This window comes from Schistocerca nitens, chromosome 7 (genome assembly GCF_023898315.1).
Source record: "Schistocerca nitens isolate TAMUIC-IGC-003100 chromosome 7, iqSchNite1.1, whole genome shotgun sequence".
Taxonomy (NCBI): Eukaryota; Metazoa; Arthropoda; class Insecta; order Orthoptera; family Acrididae; genus Schistocerca; species Schistocerca nitens.
The window spans coordinates 46,373,843-46,398,184 of NC_064620.1; positions in this window are offsets into that span (position 1 = coordinate 46,373,843).

The window sequence follows — 24,342 nt, forward strand, 5'->3', positions numbered from 1 at the left end:
TTATCTGGGTGATTCTAAATTAATTTATATGTACTTTAGAGGGGAATTCTTTCACAATTGATTGTGTTCAGTTACTTAACGGTCTTCCTTGTCAAACCATCGATAAGAAATGTGATAGTAATTAAACTAGAATCGAACGCATAGTTAGCGGTGAGATAGATTTCAAAACTTGTTTCTCTTCTGCGGAAGTTACTTTGTAGAAGCGTGGTAGCGTCGAGGACACGTTGCAGACACAAATCAGTGTGAACTTTTCTAACCTTACATCCCCGCTCCCTCCTCTTTAAAATTGGTACACAATTTTTATTGAAATTACTTTGTAAACAGCGTAACTACGACAGATATATGATAGACAAAACAATCTGTTTAAAAATTATAACACTTTACCGTAATTTTCTGAAAAATAAATTAATAAACACTGTTCATAATATCGCAGAAAGAGTAACGTTTCTTACCTTTAGCTACTCAAATAAATCTTCTATCCAGTTATTATTTTGAATGTTACACAGAAAAGCGCCTGATCTGTAAAACCGTGTGTGTGTGTGTGTGTGTGTGTGTGGTGTGTGTGTGTGTGTGTGAGAGAGAGAGAGGGAGAGAGAGAGAGAGACAGAGAGAGAGAGAGAGAGAATGGTGGGCGTCTGTTTGGGTGTTTAGTGTAATTCATAGCGGAAACTGTCACTGGTAAAATGTTCGATAACAGGAGCAAAAACGTTACAGTGTACATGCACACGCAAACGAGGTAATTGCGAGTGTGCGGTCTGAAGCCGCCACAGACTTCAGTTTGAAATATTGTTCTAGTTAGGACAAATATATTTGAAACGTAAACTTTTCGATTAGGTCCGCAGCTAACTGGCTACACTATCAAGAAATACAATACTGCTTCAGCACGTAACAATTCACAATTTACTGGATACACTTTTTATCAAACGAGATGTTCTACATGCCATCTTCATATGTGGGTGTAATACTGCATTGTCTCTGCAGTGAATTTCAAACACCCTTATATCATCTGGTTAATATGAATAAGTGAGCTCTTATCGTCTAATTTCTTCCAGGACAATTTTAATATCAATTGTTATTAACTTGCTATTTCACCATATTCGGCGGTTTTCAATGACGAATGTGGAACAATTAACATACAATAAATTTTCCATCATGTCTAGTGCTCTGCGATGCACTGGGAAAGTGTTAAAAAGGCGTTTGTTTCTTTTAATGTTGGTTGTCCCCTGTCACCTATTTTTCCTTTACGCAATGTAGTGCCAATGGATCACTAAAACAGCTAATAGAAGAGGAGCGTCGGAACATAATTCAGGGCCCTACGTGAATGCTGCAAAAGAAAGACTGCTTGATTGGTGCCCAGTGTGAAATTGGTAAAAATAAGTACTACAGTAAAGCAAAGCGGAAAATGTTGTTGCCATATTCAAGACAGTGAGTCATGCTGACAGTGAAGAAAAAGAGAAAATGTCTTGCAAAGAACTCAGGATATATAGCAAACGAGTAAAACAACGAACAATTCACAATTTTCGATAAAACGTCGTATTTGGTCTCTCAGGTTTTGTCGATGTCGTTGTTCAACAGTGTGCTTCCGGGTGTTTAGTTGAGTTGTTTTCATTTTATGTACGAGGGACGTTTGAAAAGTCCGTGCAAAAATAAAAACTACTTATATGTTTGGGGGTAAACCTTTTTTATTTTTCGACATAGTCTCCTTTTAGACTTATACACTTCGTCCAATGCTGTTCTAATTTGTTGATCCCTTCCGAATAATAGGGATTGTCCAAGTCTGCAAATAGCTATTAGCTGCTGCAATCACCTCCTCGTTTGAATAAAATCTTTGTCCGTCAGCCATTTCTTCAAATTGGGGAACAAACAGTACTCCGAGGGAGCCAAGTCTTGAGAATAGGGGAGGGAGGGGGCGGTGAACCGAGTTAGAATCCTGTTTCCCATTAATTTTGCGACCACAACTGCTGAGGTATGTGTGCTGGTGCATTGTCATGATGGAAAAGGACATTTTTGCTGTCCAATCGCCGGCGTTTCTCTTGCATCTCTGTTTTCAAACGGTCCAATAACGATGAATAATATGCACCTGTAATAGTTTTACCCCTTTTCAGATAGTCGATGAGGATTATCCCTTGCGAATCCCAAAAGGCAGTCTCCATAACCTTTCCGGCCGAACGAATGGTTCAAATGAAGCAAATGGCTCTGAGCTCTATGGGACTTAACTTCTAAGGTCATCAGTCCCCTAGAACTTAGAAGTACTTAAACCTAACTAACCTAAGGACATCGCACACATCCTTGCCCGATGCAGGATTCGAACCTGCGACCGTAGCGGTAACGCTGTTCCAGACTGTAGCGCCTAGAACAGCACGGTCACACATGCCGGCCCGAACGAATGGTCTTCGCCTTTCTTGGTGCCGATTCTCCCTTGGTAACCCATTGTTTAGATTGTTGTTTGGTCTCAGGAGTGTAGTAATGTATGCATGTTTCATCCACAGTGATGAAAGGACGTTTAAAGTCCTGCGGATTCTTCCTGAACAGCTGCAAACCATCCTTGCAACACTTCACACGATTCAGTTTTTTGGTCAAATGTGAGCAATCGCGGAACCCGTCTTCCGGATAGCTTTCTCATGTCCAAATACTTATGCAAAATATTATGTACCCGTTCATTCGAGATGCCCACAGCACTAGCAATCTCACGCACCTTAACTCTAATGTCCTCCATCACCATATCATGGATTTTATCAACGATTCCTGGAGTCGTAACCTCCACAGGGCGTCCAGAACGTTCAGCATCACTTGTGCCCATATGGCCACTCCGAAAAACCACTTATAAACTGTTCTAATCGAAGGTGCAGAGTCCCCGTAATGTTTATCAAGCTTCTGTTTAGTCTCCTGAGGCGTTTTGCCATTTCATAAAGTAATGTTTAATCCACACACGAAATTCTTTTCCGTCCATTTTTTGACACTCACTCGACTTCCTTGATTCACACGAATGCCAAACACAAAGAAATAGACCAATATGGCTGAAACTTGGTGTGCGTTCGTTGCAAAGATGCTACTAACTAAACATGACCTCGATACGCGCCGGTGGTGCCATCTCTCGGACTTTACACGTACTTTTCAAACACACCTCGTAGAATACCTTGACAGCCGACCTGGTCATATACGACGGGCGTTCAGTAAGTAATGCATTTTCTTGTCTGAAAGCAGGTGGATTTTACCCTCCATTGTTCCCCACTCTTTTGTACGCAAATGCCTAGTTTTCAAGGTAACCTCCATTCAAAACAACGGCCTGATGCCACCTTACTGGGATGGCCTTTACGCACCGCTCTACTGGTCCACATCGTAGCCAACCTCCTGCTGCATCAATGATCTCTCCATCATATTCGGCCAAACAGATGAAAATCAGAAGGTGCTAGACCTGGGCTATAGGATGGTTGAGGAAGGGTAGTCCAGTGAAGTAATTTGATCTCCTCACGAATGTGCAGAGGCCCAGAAGGCCGTCATCATGACTGTACCTGCTGACGATGCGGTTTTGAAATCTTCTTCCAAGGAAGGTGGTGCGGGGTCACCCCACGGATAACCGTTTTGTTTCCGAAACTGGTGAACCCATGTTTCATCGCCTGTGAAAAAGTTCGACAAAATATTGTCACAGTTAGGCTTGTAACGCGCAAGCAATTCCGCACAGATGGCCCTAATGGCACTGAGCACTATGGGACTTAACATCTGTGGTCATCAGTCCCCTAGAACTTAGAACTACTTAAACCTAACCAACCTAAGGACATCATACACATCCATGCCCGAGGCAGGATTCGAACCTGCGACCGTAGCAGTCGCGCGGTTCCGGACTGAGCGCCTAGAACCGCTAGACCACCGCGACCGGCAGGTGGCCCTAGTTGGGCTTTATGGTCGGCTCTTTATGGCGACGAGGAACCAGCGGGCATACATGTTTGATTACCCCAATTGGAGGATGAGTGTGTCAGCACTATCAAAAATGGTTCAAATGGCAAGATTTTAAGCATGGCTGCAACAGCAACTGTTAAAATTCTTCACAATAAAAGATGATAGCCAAAAACAGTTGCAGGATAAAATTTTTTATTAAAATTCTTGACCAAGGTTTCGGTACATATAAATATACCTTCATCAGAAGTAAAACTTCTAAAATTACATCCTGCAATGGAGAATAATAAAACAATTATGCCAAAGGCGTTGTCAAGAATTTTAATAAAAATTTTTATCCTGCAACTGTTTTTGGCTGTCATCTTTTATTGTGATGGTTCAAATGGCTCTGAGCACTATGGGAGTTAACTTCTGAGGTCATCATTCCCAAAGAACTTAGAACTACTTAAACCTAACTAACGTAAGGACATCACACACATCCATGCCCGAGGCAGGATTTGAACCTGCGACCGCAGCGGTCGCGCTGTTCCAGACTGTAGCGCCTAGAACCACTCGGCCACTGCGGCCGGCAGCAGTATCAACAGAAACGACCAGATGAGCAGCGAAGTGTCTGATACTGATCCGTCGGTCACCTCGAATGACAGTGTCAGCACGTTCCAGTTTCGCAGGAGTGACAGCTGTGTATGGCCGGCCGGCTCACAGGAGATGGGACAGGGGTGCGCGACCTTGTTGCGATTATGACAGGCGCCTCGTCAAATGACTGACCGTGCTTTCGTTCACTGCCAGGTCTCCGTCGACATATTGCAAGCACCGCTGAATATTTGGGCAACGGCCTTGGCGCAGTGGATACACCAGTTCCCGTCAGATCACCGAAATTAAGCGCTGTCGCGCGTGGCCGGCACTTGGATGGGTGACCACCCGAGCCGCCATGCACTGTTGCAATTTTTCGCGGTGCATCAGCCTCATGATGCCAATTGAGGAGCTACTCGACCGAATAGTTGCGGCTCCGGTCAAAGAAAACCATCATAACGATCGGGAGATCGGTGTGCTGACCACATACCCCTGTCATCCGCATCCTCAACTGAGGATGACACGGCGGTCGGATGGTCCCGATGGCCTACTTGTGGCGTGAAGACGGATTGCTTTATGTATATTTAGGATACTCTTTTTTTCTTGTCTACCAAAAGAGACCGAGTGAGAGCTCTCTGCTTAGAACGCCCCTTCGCTACAGACATTTTGAAGGCTACGTATAGTGTCGTCGTCTACCGAATCTTCATAAACTATTGGGGCTGAAGCGGGAATATTCCACGACGGCTCGCAACAAATTCCACATTTTTTCAGCCGAAAGTTGTCAAGAAAAGAAATGTGCTGCATTACTTATTGAACGTCCCTCTTGCATCAGTTGCTGCCAGTTTTGCTGTTATGTCTACTCGCTGTGTGGGCTCCAACTGGATTATGAATTATAATTGCTCTCGCACAGCTATTTAAAACTGATTTCAACTCCCGACGCCCACTAAGCCCTTCGATGCTCTTTTCTTTCTCGGAGGCCGCACTGATTTTCCGTGAAACACATATTTCCTAGGCGTCTCCCAGCTCTAGTGGGTGGCCCCCGGCGATATTTTAATAAATCGAGTGCTGGACACTGCATTCAGCAAAGCTAGGAAACGCTGAGACGATGTGTACTTCACGGAATGTCAGAGCGCGATCTGTAAAAGGAAAGAGCATCGAAGGTCGTAGTGGGCGTCGGGAGTGGAACTCAGATGTAAATAGCGGCGACAGACCAATAATACTCTACTACCGCAGCTCTAACACGAAATAGATGGCCACCACCACTCTACTGGAGATTTCAAGCGACCTGCAACAATCTGACAAGATGGGCAGCTACCTGGCGCATTGGCTTTCATGCAAACAGGTGGCTCCGATCACTATGGGACTCAACTGCTCAGGTCATTATTCCCCTAGAACTTAGAACTAGTTAAACCTAACTAACCTAAGGACATCACAACATCACACACATCCATCCCCGAGGCAGGATTCGAACCTGCGACCGTAGCGGTCTCGCGGTTCCAGACTGCAGCGCCTAGAACCGCTCGGTCACCCCGGCCGGCTGCAAACAGGTGCCGAGGAATGATCATCACCGAGCATCATCCACCAGCAAGGGAAGAAATCAAGCTGTTTCACTCTCCGAGACCATGGACAGCATCGGCACGCTACCTACGGGTTCTACTGGACGTGAAACTAACACGGAAGTGAGGAAGGAAGTATCCTAATCTCCAAACCAGTTGTACTCTTTCACTGATGACAACTTGAACCTCTCTGCGAAAGGCCATTGCATGTCTACAGAAGATATGACCGACCGGCAATGTACAACACTAGTCCAGTGAGGGGTCTGGCAGCGAAAACTCACACCGGGAGGCTCCAAAAATAACAAAATATTGCACTCCGACGAATCTGTCGTGTGCTCAGGGATTTTCTTAGAAGTGCTTATGTGAAGCAGACGATGTACAACTGGTGATGGAGAAAAAGAAGACTATTTCAAATAGGTGTGCAGCAGAAAAGAAGATCGGTCAGCTCACTAATTCGGTATTTTGGACTTTACAACGAAAGCAAAGATCGCTACTGGTGATCAGTGGCTGTACTAAACAGGTAGTAGAGCCATGCATACTGATAAGTCACAAAAAGTGGGTAATACGATAAAAGTACTTTTACACGGGCTATAAAAATAATATATTGACGACAATATAGCACAATTATGTTGTCAGACAACATCACGACCACACGAATGGCAGCCACATGTACGGCAACATTGCTAGCCACTGTTTCAGCCTTCCGAGCCAGAAGTGTTTGGCCGCGAATTGTATGGAATGAGCTAGTGGAAGTGCGTGAGGCTCTCCTACATTTGCATTCCACAACGAATACAATTAGCAAGAAAATGAGAAATAGCGATTCATGAATGCGTTCTTTTTTAAACGAAGTAAGTGAACAGCTTCCGAAACTTTATAAGTCGTGCACTGATACCGCATACCTACCTTTTACAGAACCCCGAAACACCTAATTTGAACATATCGTGTAAAAGCAATTCGTCCGACAACTGATACGACCAGAGCCAATATGAAAGATTATATCAGTTACAACAAGAAAAACGGTCACCTACCAGTTGTTGGCTGGTGGTGATTCTACATCTACATCTATATACATAATCCGCAATCCACCATACGGTGCGTGGCGGAGGTTACCTCATACCACAACTAGCATCTTCTCTCCCTGTTCCACTCCCAAACAGAACGAGGGAAAAATGACTGCCTATATGCCTCTGTACGAGCCCTATCTCTCTTATCTTATCTTTGTAGTCTTTCCGCAAAATATAAGTTGGCGGCACTAAAATTGTACTGCAGTCTGCCTCAGATGCTGGTTCTCTATATTTCCTCAGTAGCTATTCACGAAAAGATCTCCTCCTTTCCTCCAGAGACTCCCACTCGAGTTCCGGAGGCATTTCCGTAACACTCGCGTGATGATCAAACCTACCAGTAACAAATCTAGTAGCCCGCCTCTGAATTGCTTTTATGTCCTCCCTCAATCAGACCCGATAGGGATTCCAAATGCTCGAGCAGTACTCAAGAATACGTCGTATTAGTGCTTTATAAGCGGTATCCTTTACAGATGAACCACATGTTTCCAAAATTCTAGCAATGAACCGAAGACGAATATCCGCCTTCTCCACAACTGCCATTACATGCTTGTCCCACTTCATATCGCTCTGCAATGTCGCCCAAATATTTAATCGACATGACTGTGTCAAGCGCTACACTACTAATGGAGTATTCAAACATTACGGGATTCTTTTTCCTATTCATCTGCATTAATTTACATTTATCTATATTTAGAGTTACCTGTCATTCTTTACACCAATCACAAATCCGTTCCAAGTCATCTTGTATCCTCCTACAGTCACTCAACGACGACACTTTCCCGTACACCACAGCATCATCAGCAAACAGCCGCACATTGCTATCCACTCTATCCGAAAGATCATTTATGTAGATAGAAAACAACAGCGGACCTACCACACTTCCCTGGGGCACTCCAGATTACACCCTCACCTCCGATGAACACTCACTCTCGAGAATAACGTACTGGGTTCCATTACTTAAGACGTCTTCGAGCCACTCACATATTTGGGAACCAATCCCATATGCTCGTACCTTAGTTAGCAGTCTGCAGTGGGGCACCGAGTCAAACGCTTTCCGGAAGTCAAGGAATATGGCATCCGTCTGATACCCTTCATCCATGGTTCGCAATGTGAAAAAAGGGCGAGTTGCATTTCACAGGAGAGATGCTTTCTAAAGCCGAGATGATGCATGGACAGCAACTTCTCTGCCTCAAGGAAATTCATTATATTCGAACTGAGAATATGTTCCATAATCCTGCAAGAAACCGATGTTAGCCGGCCGAAGTGGCCGTGCGGTTAAAGGCGCTGCAGTCTGGAACCGCAAGACCGCTACGGTCGCAGGTTCGAATCCTGCCTCGGGCATGGATGTTTGTGATGTCCTTAGGTTAGTTAGGTTTAACTAGTTCTAAGTTCTATAGGACTAATGACCTCAGCAGTTGAGTCCCATAGTGCTCAGAGCCATTTGAACCATTGAATCCTGCGTGAAAGATTTCTCAAATGCTAAATTTAAAATGTCAGCTTTCGTTTTGCTGTCTTCCGTTGCCAGGCCACACTGATCAGTTAGTGACTGCATGGAAGCCTTCGACCCGCTTACCGATTTTACGTAAGACCAGAATTTCTTTTGGTTTTCAGCTAGATGTTTTGCTAAGGTATGACGGTGGTCATGCTTCGCGCATCGCTCTCTTTACAGCAGCACGAATCTCTACTAACTTTTGCCTGTCCCCATTCTCCCGATCTTTTCTGTACCGCGAGTGCAACTGTATTTGCTTACTGAGCATTCTCCGAATTGCGCTGTTAAACCACGGTGGGTCTTTTCCGTCCGTAACCCACTTTTTCGGCACATACTTCTCCAATTGAAACGTCCCCTTTGAAAAATTGTACAGGACTGTGCTTTAACTGACACACAATATTTTTTAGCGCAACGCAATCTGACTTTCAATAATCCCTACAAAAGAATGGCCCTGCCTAACATTAACCTATACCTTTTACAAATCACTTACCTCACAAAAATCTTCGTTACTCGAACTACTGCAATACAGCGAGCGCCACTACTGCCAGCTAAAAAAAAGATTCAAACTAAGGAAGGCACTAACTACTGATAGGCATAGTTAGCAAATGAAAGATTTTAATAGAGAACAAATAATGTATTTACCTTAATAGTCATAATATATATAGCAGTTCATGACAAATTACAAAACTCCGCCATCTCTCTCCCCACATCCACCACTGCTGGCGGCTCACCTCCAACTGCGCAACACTACGCGCTGTTCACATCCAGCTGCCGCTGCCCAACACTACAATGGCAGACAACAATGCAAACCAGCCACAGACTGCACACAGCACAGCCAGTGATTCTCACACAGACCGCTACGTAACGTTGCCAATAAGAAAACATAAACAGCCTACTTACATAGCCCCCATGCTCCCCACAAAAAAAAATTTACAAATTGTTTTGGGCAGTGGCCAATAATGATTTGAAAAAATTTTTCATAATTACAATAACGAAGATATCAAATGCACACACTTATTGATACAATGTTGGTCAAAAGCTAAAATTTTCTCACAGTCCATAAAGACAGTCCTGATCATTCATCACAGTAAAACTGCCGTTTCTTTTCTTAATGTCTGAGCAATAAAAGACAATGCACACGAAAGTAGTGGCTTTCCATGCAAAGAAGTAGTGTTGTCCTTCCAACGGAAAGACAGTGCTGACTCTTGACATGCAGACGGGTAATGGGCCATAACAGAGCAAACCCACAGCTGAGTCAGTCGAAGTTTTGAAGAATACTGGTAGGTAGGTCATCACAGAGCAGACCCACAGTAGTGCTGGTAGAGATTATGGTATTGGTGGGCCACCAGAGGTGCAGACCCACTGCAGTCCTTGTAGAAATAATGGTATTGGTGGGTCATCAACGATGCAGACCCACTGTAGTCCTTGTAGAGATAATGGTATTGTTTGGTCATCAAAGATGCAGACCCACTGTAGTCCATGTAGAGACGGCCAGCAGCCATCTGTTGTGACTATGCAGGTGCACAATCACCATTGAAGAGTCTTGTGGATAATATAGCAAGTCCATAACCCACCACTTGTGCACTCACAAAGTTTTTGGAATTGTCCTTAGAACCAGCAATGCTGTTATCCAGTCCCTTGCTGAATTATCAACACACATGCAAACACTATCAGTCCCTACTTCTCACATATTGTCCATATACTATGACCAACAGAAACGTGTGCAGTGAAATGTAACTTAATTTGAAGAACTGGTGTCTATACAATTATAAATTTACAATATAAGAATACAATTACAAAGGTACAAAGTACATCATTAAAGAACATAACAATACAGATAACTGTTGTAGTAATAGGGGCTTTACAAAAGAGTTGAACTAACATATACATCAGTGTTACAGGAATTATGACATAAGTAAATACATAAAAGGTCAGAATAACTTTTGAAACATCAACTTTACACATGAGCATTAAAACAAAACAGAACAAATAATGTTTAAACATCTTTACCAAGTAAATAACATGGTATTAGAAAAATTCTACAACATAACAACATCAGCTAAACACACAAAGACAGGAAAAACACAAATACACAAGGGAACACAAACACATAGTGGGATAACACAAGGAAAGGACAGGGTTTCTTTTACTGCAGTATTTTGCAAACAAAACTTTCTTTACTCCTTGGAGATCTCCCTTCGTTTCTCATTATTTCCAAAAAGTCCTATCTATACTTGCTTTCTGTACCTTTTTCGTATCACTTCTCAATGCATTTCATCGCAACTCATTCTCTTATATAGTCTACCCTTGTTAAGCTAACTTAAATCTACTGAGCTCAGATACTAAACTAAGGAACAAGGCAATGCAGCAGCACAAAACAATTAATACAAATAGCAATGAAAAGAATGGAAATTGTCACAGCAAGCAGCAATATTACAACTAATATAAGGCAATGAGCAGCAAACAAGAAAAATAAATCAGTAGTAAAAGTGGCTTAACAGAGCAATGTATAGTGAAATTTAGTAGCACTATGCCTGGCAGACAATAGCAGAAAATGAAATAACTTATACCTAAACATGACATAGCTCAAGCAGAAAAAATAGTACACTAAAGATAACAATGAAGATAAGGGAAATGTATAATCACATCTTAATGTCTAAGTAATTAAAGTGGTGCACCACAACTATTTCTACAAAAGAAATTACCAAGTACTTGAAAAGAAAATTATGAATGCAGTTCCTGTGAAGGTAAATGTCTTATTGTGCTCCCTCATTTTTTTGAAAAAAAATGTTATTTACTCGATCTGTAGACAGGAAATATTTATATTAGTACATCTATAAATTTTATTTTAACCAATGCTGCAGTGCAGCTAGAAACTAGATATTAAACAAAATGAGCAATCTCTCAACTAGAAAGACAATGGATGTAAAATGTTTCTCATCATTTCATTAGACATTTTAGTAAATATCATAAATTAAGAGCTCCACAGTGTAATCATATGTTTTCAAGTTCGAGCGTGTCGTATTTGCGATGCTTTCTACAAAGGAATGTCAATAGCGAGGATAATGGCCTCTTTTTTTGCACCTAATGGCTTTCTTTTGTGAGACGTCTACCTCTCAGCTGGGCACTCAAAACGCATTACACCAAGGTCACTTACCTTTCTTGCTGAAATATTTACGATGGCAGTTTCTGCCACAGTGACAGTCTCATATAAAAATATTTCACAGGTCAAGAATTTGGGTTACACATCTGTAGAAACAAAATCCTATAAATATAACAGCGTCCAAAAAATTTTCGCCAGCATTGTGATACATTCGCGCATATACACACATTTCATAACTCTTAAATTACGATTCTTGGTTTCCAACAACCTTTTTCACAAACCAGAGTCCCTAACCACTACTCATTATCCCTTACCTTATTCGTCGACACTTCTTCAATATTTCATCATAACAGATACGTAGCATAATCAAATAACTCATATAGCATCAGCTTATTGATCATAAACATACTGCAATAGCATTATACACATAGTCATCGTAATAATAACATCATAACACCTCAGTCAAATCTCAAAACCGTCGTAGCTTTCCGCAATAATGTCAAAACCTAAATAAAAAACCTCTGCTCATTTCAACAGTGTCAGCTGCCTCAAACGTACTTTAAAAATCGTGATCCCATACCAAATATATCATTCAAAGCTCTCATAATATCACAATGGGTCCGAAAAAATATGAACAGTTCACAAAGTACAAACAAAATACAATTTCGTAAGTGTGAAGTTACCCAACTGTGTAATTGCGTAAACATGTGTCACTGATGTAGTAAAAAAAATTTTTGTTTCTCTGTTAAATAATCAGGTAGCTGTGTAGTTCTGTGTTGGAGAAATATGGTACCGATGTGTAAAGTTGTATAAGCAAATACCATATTAGCTAGGGCTCCTTGTGCTTGCCAAGCACATGGTACACAAAGTAAGCGTGTACCCCCCTGAGGATTAATGTAATTATACCCTCAGGTGTTACAGATTACAGCAATGGAATGAAATATATCACGGAAAACCCTTGTATCATTGTACTTCAAATATCTTAAAAAATGCATGTTTTAAGTGCGAAATCAATCACTCAAATATGTGTCCTGTAGCGCTAAATGTGCGCCTTGCTGTAAGATAATCTCTGTGGAAGTGTCATAGTTATCGTCCTCCGAAAGCTAAGTTCTGCAGAAGCCAATGTACTTACCTCATGATACACCAAATTTCAAGTAAACCAAAATGTTGTATTAAAATCTCATTAGCAGTACTGGTAAATGTTCTAAGTATGTGAGCCTTATAGTCGTTACGTAATCGTGCAACTAACAAGCAAGAATGTACACACACAATAACACTGTGACGTCTGTTCACTATTCTGTGTTTAAAAATGTTCCCTAGGTTCTAGACTGGATATTTAACTTCAAACATTGTTGCATGTTAACAGTTTCTTAAGTCTGACAAAGCATACTAGAAATGTGAAGTGAAAAGTTTTATACCAAAGACTAAGTTAAAAAGCAGATTATCTCTCAATAAATGGTTTTACATGTGAAATGTGGTGTAAACCTTTACTCTTCCTAGTATGCAGAGTTTCAACTTCAACGCAATTATCATGTGGTATACGTCGGATTCTGTATGGTCCATTGTAAACTAGAAAGAATTTGTGATTTAAGTGTTTCTTCTTATGTGACAATGAATGAGCTTTAATGAGAACTTTCTGACCAACATACGATTTCTTTGCATTTGCTTTACCATGTAGTTTTCTCCTTCTGTCTGCTGCAGATTTTATATTTTTAAGAGCCAAATCAATTATGTCTTTGTGTCGAAGTTTACGTGTATTCGGGAAAGGTACAAGCTCTCTGATTCTGTTCGGTGGTTCTTCATTCTTCAGTACAAGAGTAGGTGGTAAAGCAGTGGAATCATGAGGCATTTCATTCAGCACGTTTTGAAATAAGTGTAAATATCTGTCCCAATGCTGATGCTTTCTGTGACAATAAAGTCTGCAAAGCTTATTGATTTCTTTCATAATCCGTTCGGAGGGGTTACAATGTGGTGAGAACAATGAAATAAAAACAGGTTTGATTTTATGGTTGCGAAGCATGCGTGACCAAACAGCAGATCTGAATTGCGGTCCGTTATCTGAAATGACTTTACCAACATGTCCAACTTCACATAAGAAATTTTTAACAAAGGCCATGGATACAGACCGTCCAGTGGCTTTACGTAACGGTGTGAAAGAAACAAATTTTGAAGTAAGTTCAACAGCGACTAGAACGTACGAAAATCCATTAGATGTTCTGACAGGCGGTCCCAAGAGATCAACAGCAGCAAATTCTTTTAATTTAGAAGGAATGATAGGAAACAGCGGAGCACGATGTGAGATAGTAGATGGTTTCGCCTTTTGACAAAGTTTACAAATAGACAAGACTCTTCGAATTCGCTTTTCCATATTGGTAAAATAACAAGTCCTTCGAAGAATATGATAACATTTTCGTGGGCCAAAATGTGCGTAGCTGAAATGAATGTACCAAATGAGCTTATTAACAAAATCGTCTGGAATGCAAAGTACCCATAGCTTGTCATCAACAGTGCAGCGTTTGAAGAGTATGTTGTTTCCAACCAGGTAATAATGCCGAATCTGAGTGTGTGTCTTTTCATGCCATTTACTTTTGATGTCTTTACAAATCGGATCTTTATCTTGTTCATGAGCAATGTCCTTTAAAGATGTGGTGATGAAGTTTTCAAAGGCGACTTTCTGAATGTAAAGAATACTGAAATTTTTCTCAATGTTGCCTTCTGTGATACTTTTCTCAAGCCCAGCCGGTGCGCGTGACAGCGCGTCCGCAACAATGTTCTCCTTGCCGGGAATGTAGACTATTGTGAAGCGGAATTCTTGCAGAAACAATGCCCAACGTTTTAACCTGTCATGATTTAATTTTGAAGACATAAGAAATTGTAATGCACAATGATCACTGTATACTTTTACGTGCTTACCAGAAAGAAAGAAACGGAATTTGTTAAATGCCCAAACGATAGCTAAAGCTTCTAATTCAGTAACGGAATAATTTTTTTCAGATTTTGTTAGCACTCGGCTAGCAAAAGCAATGGTTTTCTGAACAGTAATGTCATTTTCTATGGCTTCTTGAAATAAATGGGCACCAAGACCGACTTTAGAAGAATCCGTGCTAAGGCAGAAATCTTGTGACAGATCTGGATGAGCTAATATTGGCGCGTGAAGTAACGCTTCTTTCAAAGAATTGAATTCCAACTGTGCTTGTTCGTCCCAGTTCCAAATGAAGGGGTCGGAGAGATATAGTCATGAGCCACATCGAACTAGTTTTGAGATACAGCGAGTTTAAAGTTCCACGGAGGTCTGAAAATGTTTAATACAAAATAGAAACCTTATTTCTACTGCAAACACTTGCTTAATACTTGTGAAGCATGTTGTTAAATAGTCAACTCTCTGCATGCTATAAAACATTAATTTTAGAATGATTCTAATTAAGATGTAGTCAATGGTGGCTTATGACTATATCTCCCAAAAAATTGTTTAAAACATAAAGTATGAATTTGTAAGGATTTATTTTAACTACTCTTACACAGCAAGTACAATATATATTTTTTACACATTAATATATACATATCAGGTATCTGAGATGTATGGATTACTTTTTCATTGATACAGTTACATCAAGGAAGTTCCTCTACATCATCATTGTACACGTTATTTCCAGCACATGACTGAAAGAAATCTTGATTTGCTGGAGGTATGTATGGTATAAGAGACAGTATATCAACTTTTTCTGGTTAATTGGTAGTGGCTTTCTGTACTTTATTGGCAGCTGATATGGATTTGGTTCAACTAGCCTTCCTTTCTTTTTAATACAAATGTCAACATGAAAGCTCCTGTCTGAATAAGAGTGCTTTAAACTTAGCTTGAAGGGATCTTCAGACTCAAATTTAAATTGGGTAGCTTCACTGAAATGGTGGGGATCTCCAGATGTGGATTCTGTATGTTGAGAGATCAATGTCTTCAGGCTTTCCAAATTTCTGAAGTCTTCTCTTTCCAGTTTAGTTACGGTTAAATGTTTTGGACTCGCAGATTTTATTACTTCTGCCCATTCATCTGGAGTGTACACTATTGGACGTCTGTTTCTTGCATACCGGTCAATGCGACCAAAATCACGATCACGGCCAAAATCACGATCGCAAGGTAGCATGGTGTGACCTACCACAGGGAAGTAATGCTGGACAATCAAATCTTTTGATTGCGACAAGGGACCTTTCCAAAGAAATAATAGTCCAATTCTTTGCTTGACCCTTGCAGTTGTCTGTGATTATGTGGAGACGTTTTGTCTGTGAGGATTAGTTATCTCCAAGAACTTCAATAAGCAGCTGCCAACCTCATCTGAACCCCGTCCTCCATCTTTCTCGCTACACAGAAACATATAGCCCTTATTTGATCCACAGTCGTGGATACCATAGTTGTATGTCCATATTTTCCTCTTGTAAAATGCTGGACCAGCTGTTAGTTTAGGTGTGGGGAACGTTTGCTGCATGTCCATTGCTATCACATGATGCTCTTTCGAATGTTCTTTAGCCAGAGCAGTTAAAGACGCAATCATATTTTGTCCTCTGTCAGCCTTTTTGAGATGCAGTTCACATTGTTGTTTCTTTTCTGTGACATCTTCTGCACATAATTCAGGGTTATTTATTGCAATTAGAAATCCATCACATTGTGAACAGGTGTCACTTTTTGGTAGTTTGAAGCCTATGTCAAATTCAGATACGAAAATTTCTCTGAATTTACTTTCAGATACTGCAGGAACTTGCTTTTCCTTGCAGTATTCTGAGTATTTATCTCGAAATAAGGAAGCAATTGTGAGATCACAATCCAAATACACTTGATTGACGTTCTGTTGCCTACTGTAATGACTGTTATATTTCGGTATGGCGTTGAGAAATTCTCTCACACTTTGTACAGCTTCATCTTGAAATTTGTGTGGGTAGTTTCCATGTTTTCCTGAAAGGAAAAAAGGTGAGCTTATATCCTCTTCCTAATAGAAATATTTGTATAGTACTCAGTTTGAGTACATCTCTAACTTACAGCACAGAGTAACATACAAACCTCTTCCATCTTCTTTGGCACTGCAAATCCCTGCTTCATTATATGTTGCAAATTCCTCACTCTTCATGTATGTATCTGTAAGCTATGAACTCTTAGGAAAGCTTCCTTGCAGATCAAGAGTTCTATTCTGTATACCATCACATTATAAGAAAATGTAACATCCCTGGATGATATTTTCGTGGAAGTCTTTTTTGGATAGCTTTGAAAGAAATTATGACAAATATAACAAAATGAAATAAATATACAAAATATTAAACCATTTGTATTTAAATAGTGAACAAACCTCCTCTTTTTCGATTCCATTTTCAGGTAAGTATTCTGGGCATTAAAGTTTCCTATGTCCCAAAATGAATGAAAAATGTTTTCTTCCTCTCCAAGAAGTTTTGTGAAGCATTTATTTAAACAAATACAGGGACTTCCTGTAGTATCAGCCTGAACGGTCTTGTGGGTGTTTAAAGACTTATACTGCTGACCAGCATTTCGTCGACGTTTTACTTTATTTTTCTTCCACTGATCAATATTTCGCTTTCTTTTCCGTGAGGGCTTTGGTTTTTCGGGTGATTCTTCATTTATTCTACTTATTTCAAGCTATAATATGAAGAGCAAAATAGTCTAAGAATTTGTGTGAGATATAGTCATAAGCCACACAAAACATTAAATTTCGCTAAAATCACATTAATGAGAAAATATTTTTTACACATCTTTTGCCTTTGAAACTACATTATTGTACCTTTATGCAGTAACATAAATGTGCCCATCAAGTTTCATCATTAACACACAGGATGGCTGTGAAATGCGTTGGCAATGTTGAGAGAAACAAAGTCACAAGCCACAGGAAATTAATCACCAGAAATAAACCGTTTTATATAGTTACCGAAATATCATATGAGCTGGAACTGCTGGTCGATGGATGCCAAGATTCATCACTGTCAGGATCAAAAGGGTAAAGCTCTTCACTTCCACTACTGTCTGTGTCAAATATGCGTTGAAGACCCGAAGACGCTGCAGACGTTCCTGACGCACCTGCCATTTTGCCGTGGCTTGTGACTATGTATCTTCTGAAACTATCACCAGATAGCACAGCATAGAACTGCACTCCATCATAGCCTGCCGTCTGTTGCAGTTACACGGAACTTTTTCAACACATTGTGAAGAAGACATTGTTAAGAATGTCGCAGCATGAAAAACTCAATTTCGTGAAAATTGTGGCTTATGACTATATCTCTCCGAGCCCTTCAAATAGTATTTTTTCCAGTGAGAGAACAAAGTTTTGGTGTAACAAGAATTTGCATATTCAGAAAACGACGGTAAAAATTTACGAGACCTAGAAAACTGCGGACTTGTTTTTTTGTGGATGGAACTGGAATGGCTCTGATTGCTTCTAACTTTTCAGGATCCGGCTGAATGCCTTCAGAAGAAATAATATGTCCCAAAAACTTCACCTTTGTCCTACCGAATTCAGACTTTTCCAAGTTAACTGTAATTCCAGATTCTGCAAAAACATGTAACACGCTGTTGAGGATGCGATTGTGTTGTTCCCATGAGGCTTCTGCTATCAGAATATCGTCTACATATAAGGTGATGTGACGTTTTAAGAACTCAGGTAATATGGAATTTAGCCCGCGAATGAATGCTGCCGAAGAAATGTTCAAACCAAAAGGAAGTTTCCGAAACTGATAACAAACGCCGAAACAAAGAAAAGCTGTGTATTTTTTACATTCTGGATGAAGTTCGATCTAATAAAAGCTGGATCTGAGATCAATGGAAGACAACACTTTCACACCATTAAAATTTTGAAGAAGTTCTTCCATCGTCTGCGGCCTGTCTGTTTCAGGAATAATGATAGTATTGATTTGTCTCGAATCTAAGACAAGCCTGATCGATCCATTTTTCTTCTCAACAACATGTAACGGATTGTTGTATGAGCATACTGCAGGCTCAATAATGCCCTCGTCAAGCATAGATTGTATTTCTGTTCTAACACGGTCCCTATAATGTGCTGGAATTACGTATGGTCTAACACAAAATTTAGTATGCTCACGAACACGAAATTGGTATTGAAATCCCTTGATTGTTCCTGTTTTGTGAGTAAAAACTGTGGAATGTGCTTGTAAAATCTCAAATAGGTCCTGCCTATCAGTGTCATTACAATTCTCAATTGTTTGAATTTTATTCTGAATTAACTCATTAGTTTCAAATATGCCGTCGATATCATCCCTGTCAGTACTTTCAGAGTGATTGTTAGGGTCTACGAGGGCAGTTCAATAAGTAATGCAACACATTTTTTTCTGAAACAGGGGTTGTTTTATTCAGCATTCAAATACACCAGGTTATTCCCCAATCTTTTAGCTACACAACACTATTTTTCAACGTTATCTCCATTCAGTGCTACGGCCTTACGCCACCTTGAAATGAGGGCCTGTATGCCTGCACGGTACCATTCCACTGGTCGATGTCGGAGCCAACGTCGTACTGCATCAATAACTTCTTCATCATCCGCGTAGTGCGTCCCACGGATTGCGTCCTTCATTGGGCCAAACATATGGAAATCCGACGGTGCGAGATCGGGGCTGTAGGGTGCATGAGGAAGAACAGTCCACTGAAGTTTTGTGAGCTCCTCTCGGGTGCGAAGACTTGTGTGAGGTCTTGCGTTGTCATGAAGAAGGAGAAGTTCGTTCTGATTTTTGTGCCTACGAACACGCTGAAGTCGTTTTCAATTTCTGAAGAGTAGCACAATACACTTCAGAGTTGATCGTTTGACCATGAGGAAGGACATCGAACAGAATAACCCCTTCAGCGTCCCAGAAGACTGTAACCATGACTTTACCGGCTGAGGGTATGGCTTTAAACTCTTTCTTGGTAGGGGAGTGGGTGTGGCGCCACTCCGTTGATTGCCGTTTTGTTTCAGGTTCGAAGTGATGAACCCATGTTTCATCGCCTGTAACAATCTTTGACAAGATATTGTCACCCTCAGCCACATGACGAGCAAGCAATTCCGCACAGATGGTTCTCCTTTGCTCTTTATGGTGTTCGGTTAGACAACGAGGGACCCAGCGGGAACAAACCTTTGAATATCCCAACTGGTGAACAATTGTGACAGCACTACCAACAGAGATGTCAAGTTCAGCACTGAGTTGTTTGATGGTGATCCGTCGATCATCTAGAACGAGTGTGTTCGCACGCTCCACCATTGCAGGAGTCACAGATGTGCACGGCCGGCCCGCACGCGGGAGATCAGACAGTCTTGCTTGACCTTGCGGTGATTATGACACACGCTTTGCCCAACGACTCACCGTGCTTTTGTCCACTGCCAGATCACCGTAGACATTCTGCAAGCGCCTATGAATATCTGAGATGCCCTGGTTTTCCGCCAAAAGAAACTCGATCACTGCCCGTTGTTTGCAACGCACATCCGTTACAGACGCCATTTTAACAGCTCCGTACAGGGCTGCCACCTGTCGGAAGTCAATGAAACTATACGAGACGAAGCGGGAATGTTTGAAAATATTCCACAAGAAATTTCCGGTTTTTTCAACCAAAATTGGCCGAGAAAAAAAATGTGTTGCATTACTTATTGAACTGCCCTCGTAGTTCCATAGAAAATTCCGAACTGTTGTCTAACAGAAGGTAAAGCAGATTAATTTCTTCGTCATGGTTTGAGAGCCAATCTTCAAATTTCAAAGCTACTGACCTACCTTCTTTTTTTAAACTTATTTCAGCATCGTGAAAGTTTAGGATTGCTTTGTATTCATTCAAAAAGTCTACTCCCAATATAATTTCCGTCGACAACAATGGAACAATAAGAAAGCTCATAGAGAAGCTGTGGCTTTGACAAAAGAATTCTAAGTTGGTTTGTTGGCGTACATCTACACTTTTTCCAAAGATTGCACCTTGTAATTTAATCATACATAACGGAAGTGTGGGACAGTCGTTCGATTTGTTGCATTTGCTAAAGGCTGTTTCACTAATTACTGAAATGGGACTGCCAGAGTCAAGTACTGCCATAAATTTTACATCATTTACTGCAATGTGAATCACAGGATATGAAATGTTGTTATGTTTTATGTCGTGTTCCTGGAGTAAGATGTCCCTAATGTCTTCCATTTTTACGTAATTACTAGCTACGGCAGCTGCGTCGTCAGTTTCATATGTACGTTTCGTGGCTACCAGCGGTATGAGTCATTGCCTATTGTCTCTTTGTTGGCGCGCGTTGTTATTGGGATTTGGAGACCTAACTTCTACAAATTCACCTCCTCGAGAGGGCCCTGCTCTGTTTGAATCCTGCCAGTTCTGATGCAATTCAGGTCTGTCGTTACGATCATATCGTCTGTCGTCATGTCGGTAGATGCCATAGTTTCTTTCTTGTCGGTCACGTGGTGGAGAATTTCTCCCTGAATCGTAACTGCGCGCTGGACCGTCGCGTCTAAAGTTATTCTGTCTCCCTTGATAATAATTATTTTGGTTCCCAAATTGTCTGTTTCTCTGATTGTCGCTGTGATAGTCACTACCGCGGAGAGGTGATCTTTCCCTGTAATTATTTCTACTCTGCCAACGTTTGTCATACGGGTGGTGTCTGTTTTGGTCACGATATGTGTTGTGAGAATAGCCTTGTCGTGTCCAGTTATTATTTCTGTCATCGCGGAATTGTGACGGATGTGACCTGTAATTGTTGTGCTCCTGTTTTCGCGTTCCGCGAATGTAAGTGTCAATTTCCAGTTCTTGTAAGAGCCCCTGAAAAGCTTCAATGTCGTCTTTGCAACGTCCTGCCAAAATAATATGCCGTAAATGTTCAGGTAATTTGATTACGCAAATGCGGATGAGTTCTGAGGGGCTGTATGGGTTTGAAAGATACTGATTCTTATGCAACATGTCTTCAAAATATTTCACAAGACTGGAAAATTCAGATTGTTCAAAGTGTATCATCATCATGAGGCTATGTTTTACTTGGTCTTGTGTAGCTTGAGACCAATATGCTGAGAGGAAGGCATGGTAAAATTCTCCTTCACTCTGACAATCGTGAATGACTGATCGCATTCTTACAGCTGGTTCATTCTCTAAATAGCCACACATAAATTCTAATCTGTGTTCTAACGACCAGTTGGGAGGAAAACAATGAGAGAATTGATGGAGCCATGCTTGTGGATGAATGTCGTTGCCAGAATTCTTAAATGTTTTAAATTTACGTGTAGTAATGAACAGCTTATAGTCAAAATCATCATGTCGGCGGGTCGCATAGCGGTCATTGTTACGTCGTTTCGGCGGTTCCATTTCAAAATTCGGTGCACCTTGCCAATTTCTGTCATAATTTCCGAAATGCGCTGTGTTACTATTTTGTGGCTGTTCCATATTTCTGTGTCCCTCATCCCGTATTGGGGCGCGAGTGTCCTCTGAAATACGTAATTCTTGTATTACCTGTGTCAGCTGATCTTGTACTTCGCGGATTTCTCTTTGGTGTTGCGTATTAATTTGATTCAGATTTTGTTTCAGTTTCCTAATTTGTTCGCACTCTTCTGTCTCATTAAAGACTACCGGTTTTGTGTCATCAGATTATCATCTACCTTCGTAGATAAATTATTTAGCTGATCCGAAAGTTCAACTACTTTCTCTGATAATGAACTAATTTCCTCCATATGTCTTTCTGAACCAATTTTCAGAGTATCTACTGTGTCCTTTAAGTTTTCTTGAGTTTTTGCAAGTTGCGTAACCGTATCGGTAGATGCAACTGAGTCAGTTTTAGCTTGCAGGGTCTCATGATTTTGATGAACAATAGTTTGCAGTTCTTTCATGGCTGCTTCGTGATTCTGTAATGCATTTTCATGCCGCGAAAAAATAGGTTGGAAATGCTCACAAATTTGTGTTTTTACGTCATTACAGACTTTATGACATTTCGATTCGATGTTATGTAACTCAGTAGTTAAATCTTCACGTGTTTGTTGAAGAGTTTGTTCCAATGAGTCTAACCTTTGAAGCTGTTGCTGTGTTTGTCTCTGGTGTTGTTCCATTGTGTCTAACTTTTGAAGATTTTGTTCCATTGCGTCTAACTGTTGCTGTGTTTGTCTCTGGTGTTGTTCCATTGTGTCTAACTGTTGCTGTGTTTGTCTCTGATTTTGTTTCATTTGCTGCATTAATTGCAATAATAATGTATTAGTGTCTGGAATCTGTTTCTCTATGCTTTTTGGCAGTGCATTTTCACCGGCAACATTCACATTTTGACAAGCATAAAATGTGTCTTGACTCATTTGAGAAAACGGTGAGGACCCAAAACCTAAGTCTACAGTATTTGCAATATTGTGTTCTGTCATTTCGGATTCCTGAGGCGAGCTGTTGCCGACCGATCGATCGATAATGCTTCCTTGTTCACTACCTGTTTCACTGTCTACACCATTATTTGCCACCCGCTCCATTTCCCTATGCACAATTACCAAATTACTACTTTGAATATTAGTTAATTCATTACATGGTGGCGCTAACACACTGCTTTCGTCTTCGCTGTCATTTCTCAGTTTACTTTGGAGCCTAGTGTTACGTTTTTCACACGCCATTATTGTCACAATATTTCACACGACAACACAGAAAAACACAATTTGAAGAGCAAAAATAAGAGAACACATTAACATAACATTGAAAATAATGTCTAGTTAATTGCAGCTGCGAAATACTTGGTGCAAATCTACATGCATGCCACAACTGTTTTACTGTACAACAATGAAAGACTGCAACTACAAAGGAGATTTTCTCTACAATTATGCGCTAGCAATAAACAAAAGCTACACTAATTACACAAACTACAAGAAAAAAATCAGAAGATTCCAGTGAGGTATCCTGGCAGGGTCGCCATATGAAACGTCACCTTTGAAAAATTGTACAGGACTGTGCTTTAACTGACACATATTATTTTGTTAGCGCAACGCAATCTGACTTTCAATAATCCCTACAAAAGAATGGCCCTGCCTAACATTAACCTATACCTTTTACAAATCACTTACCTCACAAAAATCTTCGTTACTCGAACTACTGCAATACAGCGAGCGCCACTACTGCCAGCTAAATAAAAGATTCAAACTAAGGAAGGCACTAACTACTGATAGGCATAGTTAGCAAATGAAAGATTTTAATAGAGAACAAATAATGTATTTACCTTAATAGTCATAATATATATAGCAGTTCATGACAAATTACAAAACTCCGCCATCTCTCTCCCCACATCCACCACTGCTGGCGGCTCACCTCCAACTGCGCAACGCTACGCGCTGTTCACATCCAGCTGCCGCTGCCCAACACTACAATGGCAGACAACAATGCAAACCAGCCACAGACTGCACACAGCACAGCCAGTGATTCTCACACAGACCGCTACCTAACGTTGCCAATAAGAAAACATAAACAGCCTACTTACACAATGCGTGATTTACAATGTGTTTAAAATTTGCCCATAATTATTCCATGTCCATCGTACCGGAAGTAACTGGAGTCGATACATTTAGTAAGTGGGATGCTAACAAGTGCTTATCTGCTCTTTCTAGTAAGAATACTCTCCTAGCCTTCTTGACCGACTTTTTAACTTTCGTAACCATAGTCGTAATGACAACATCATAATCACTAATCCCTGTCTCAACACT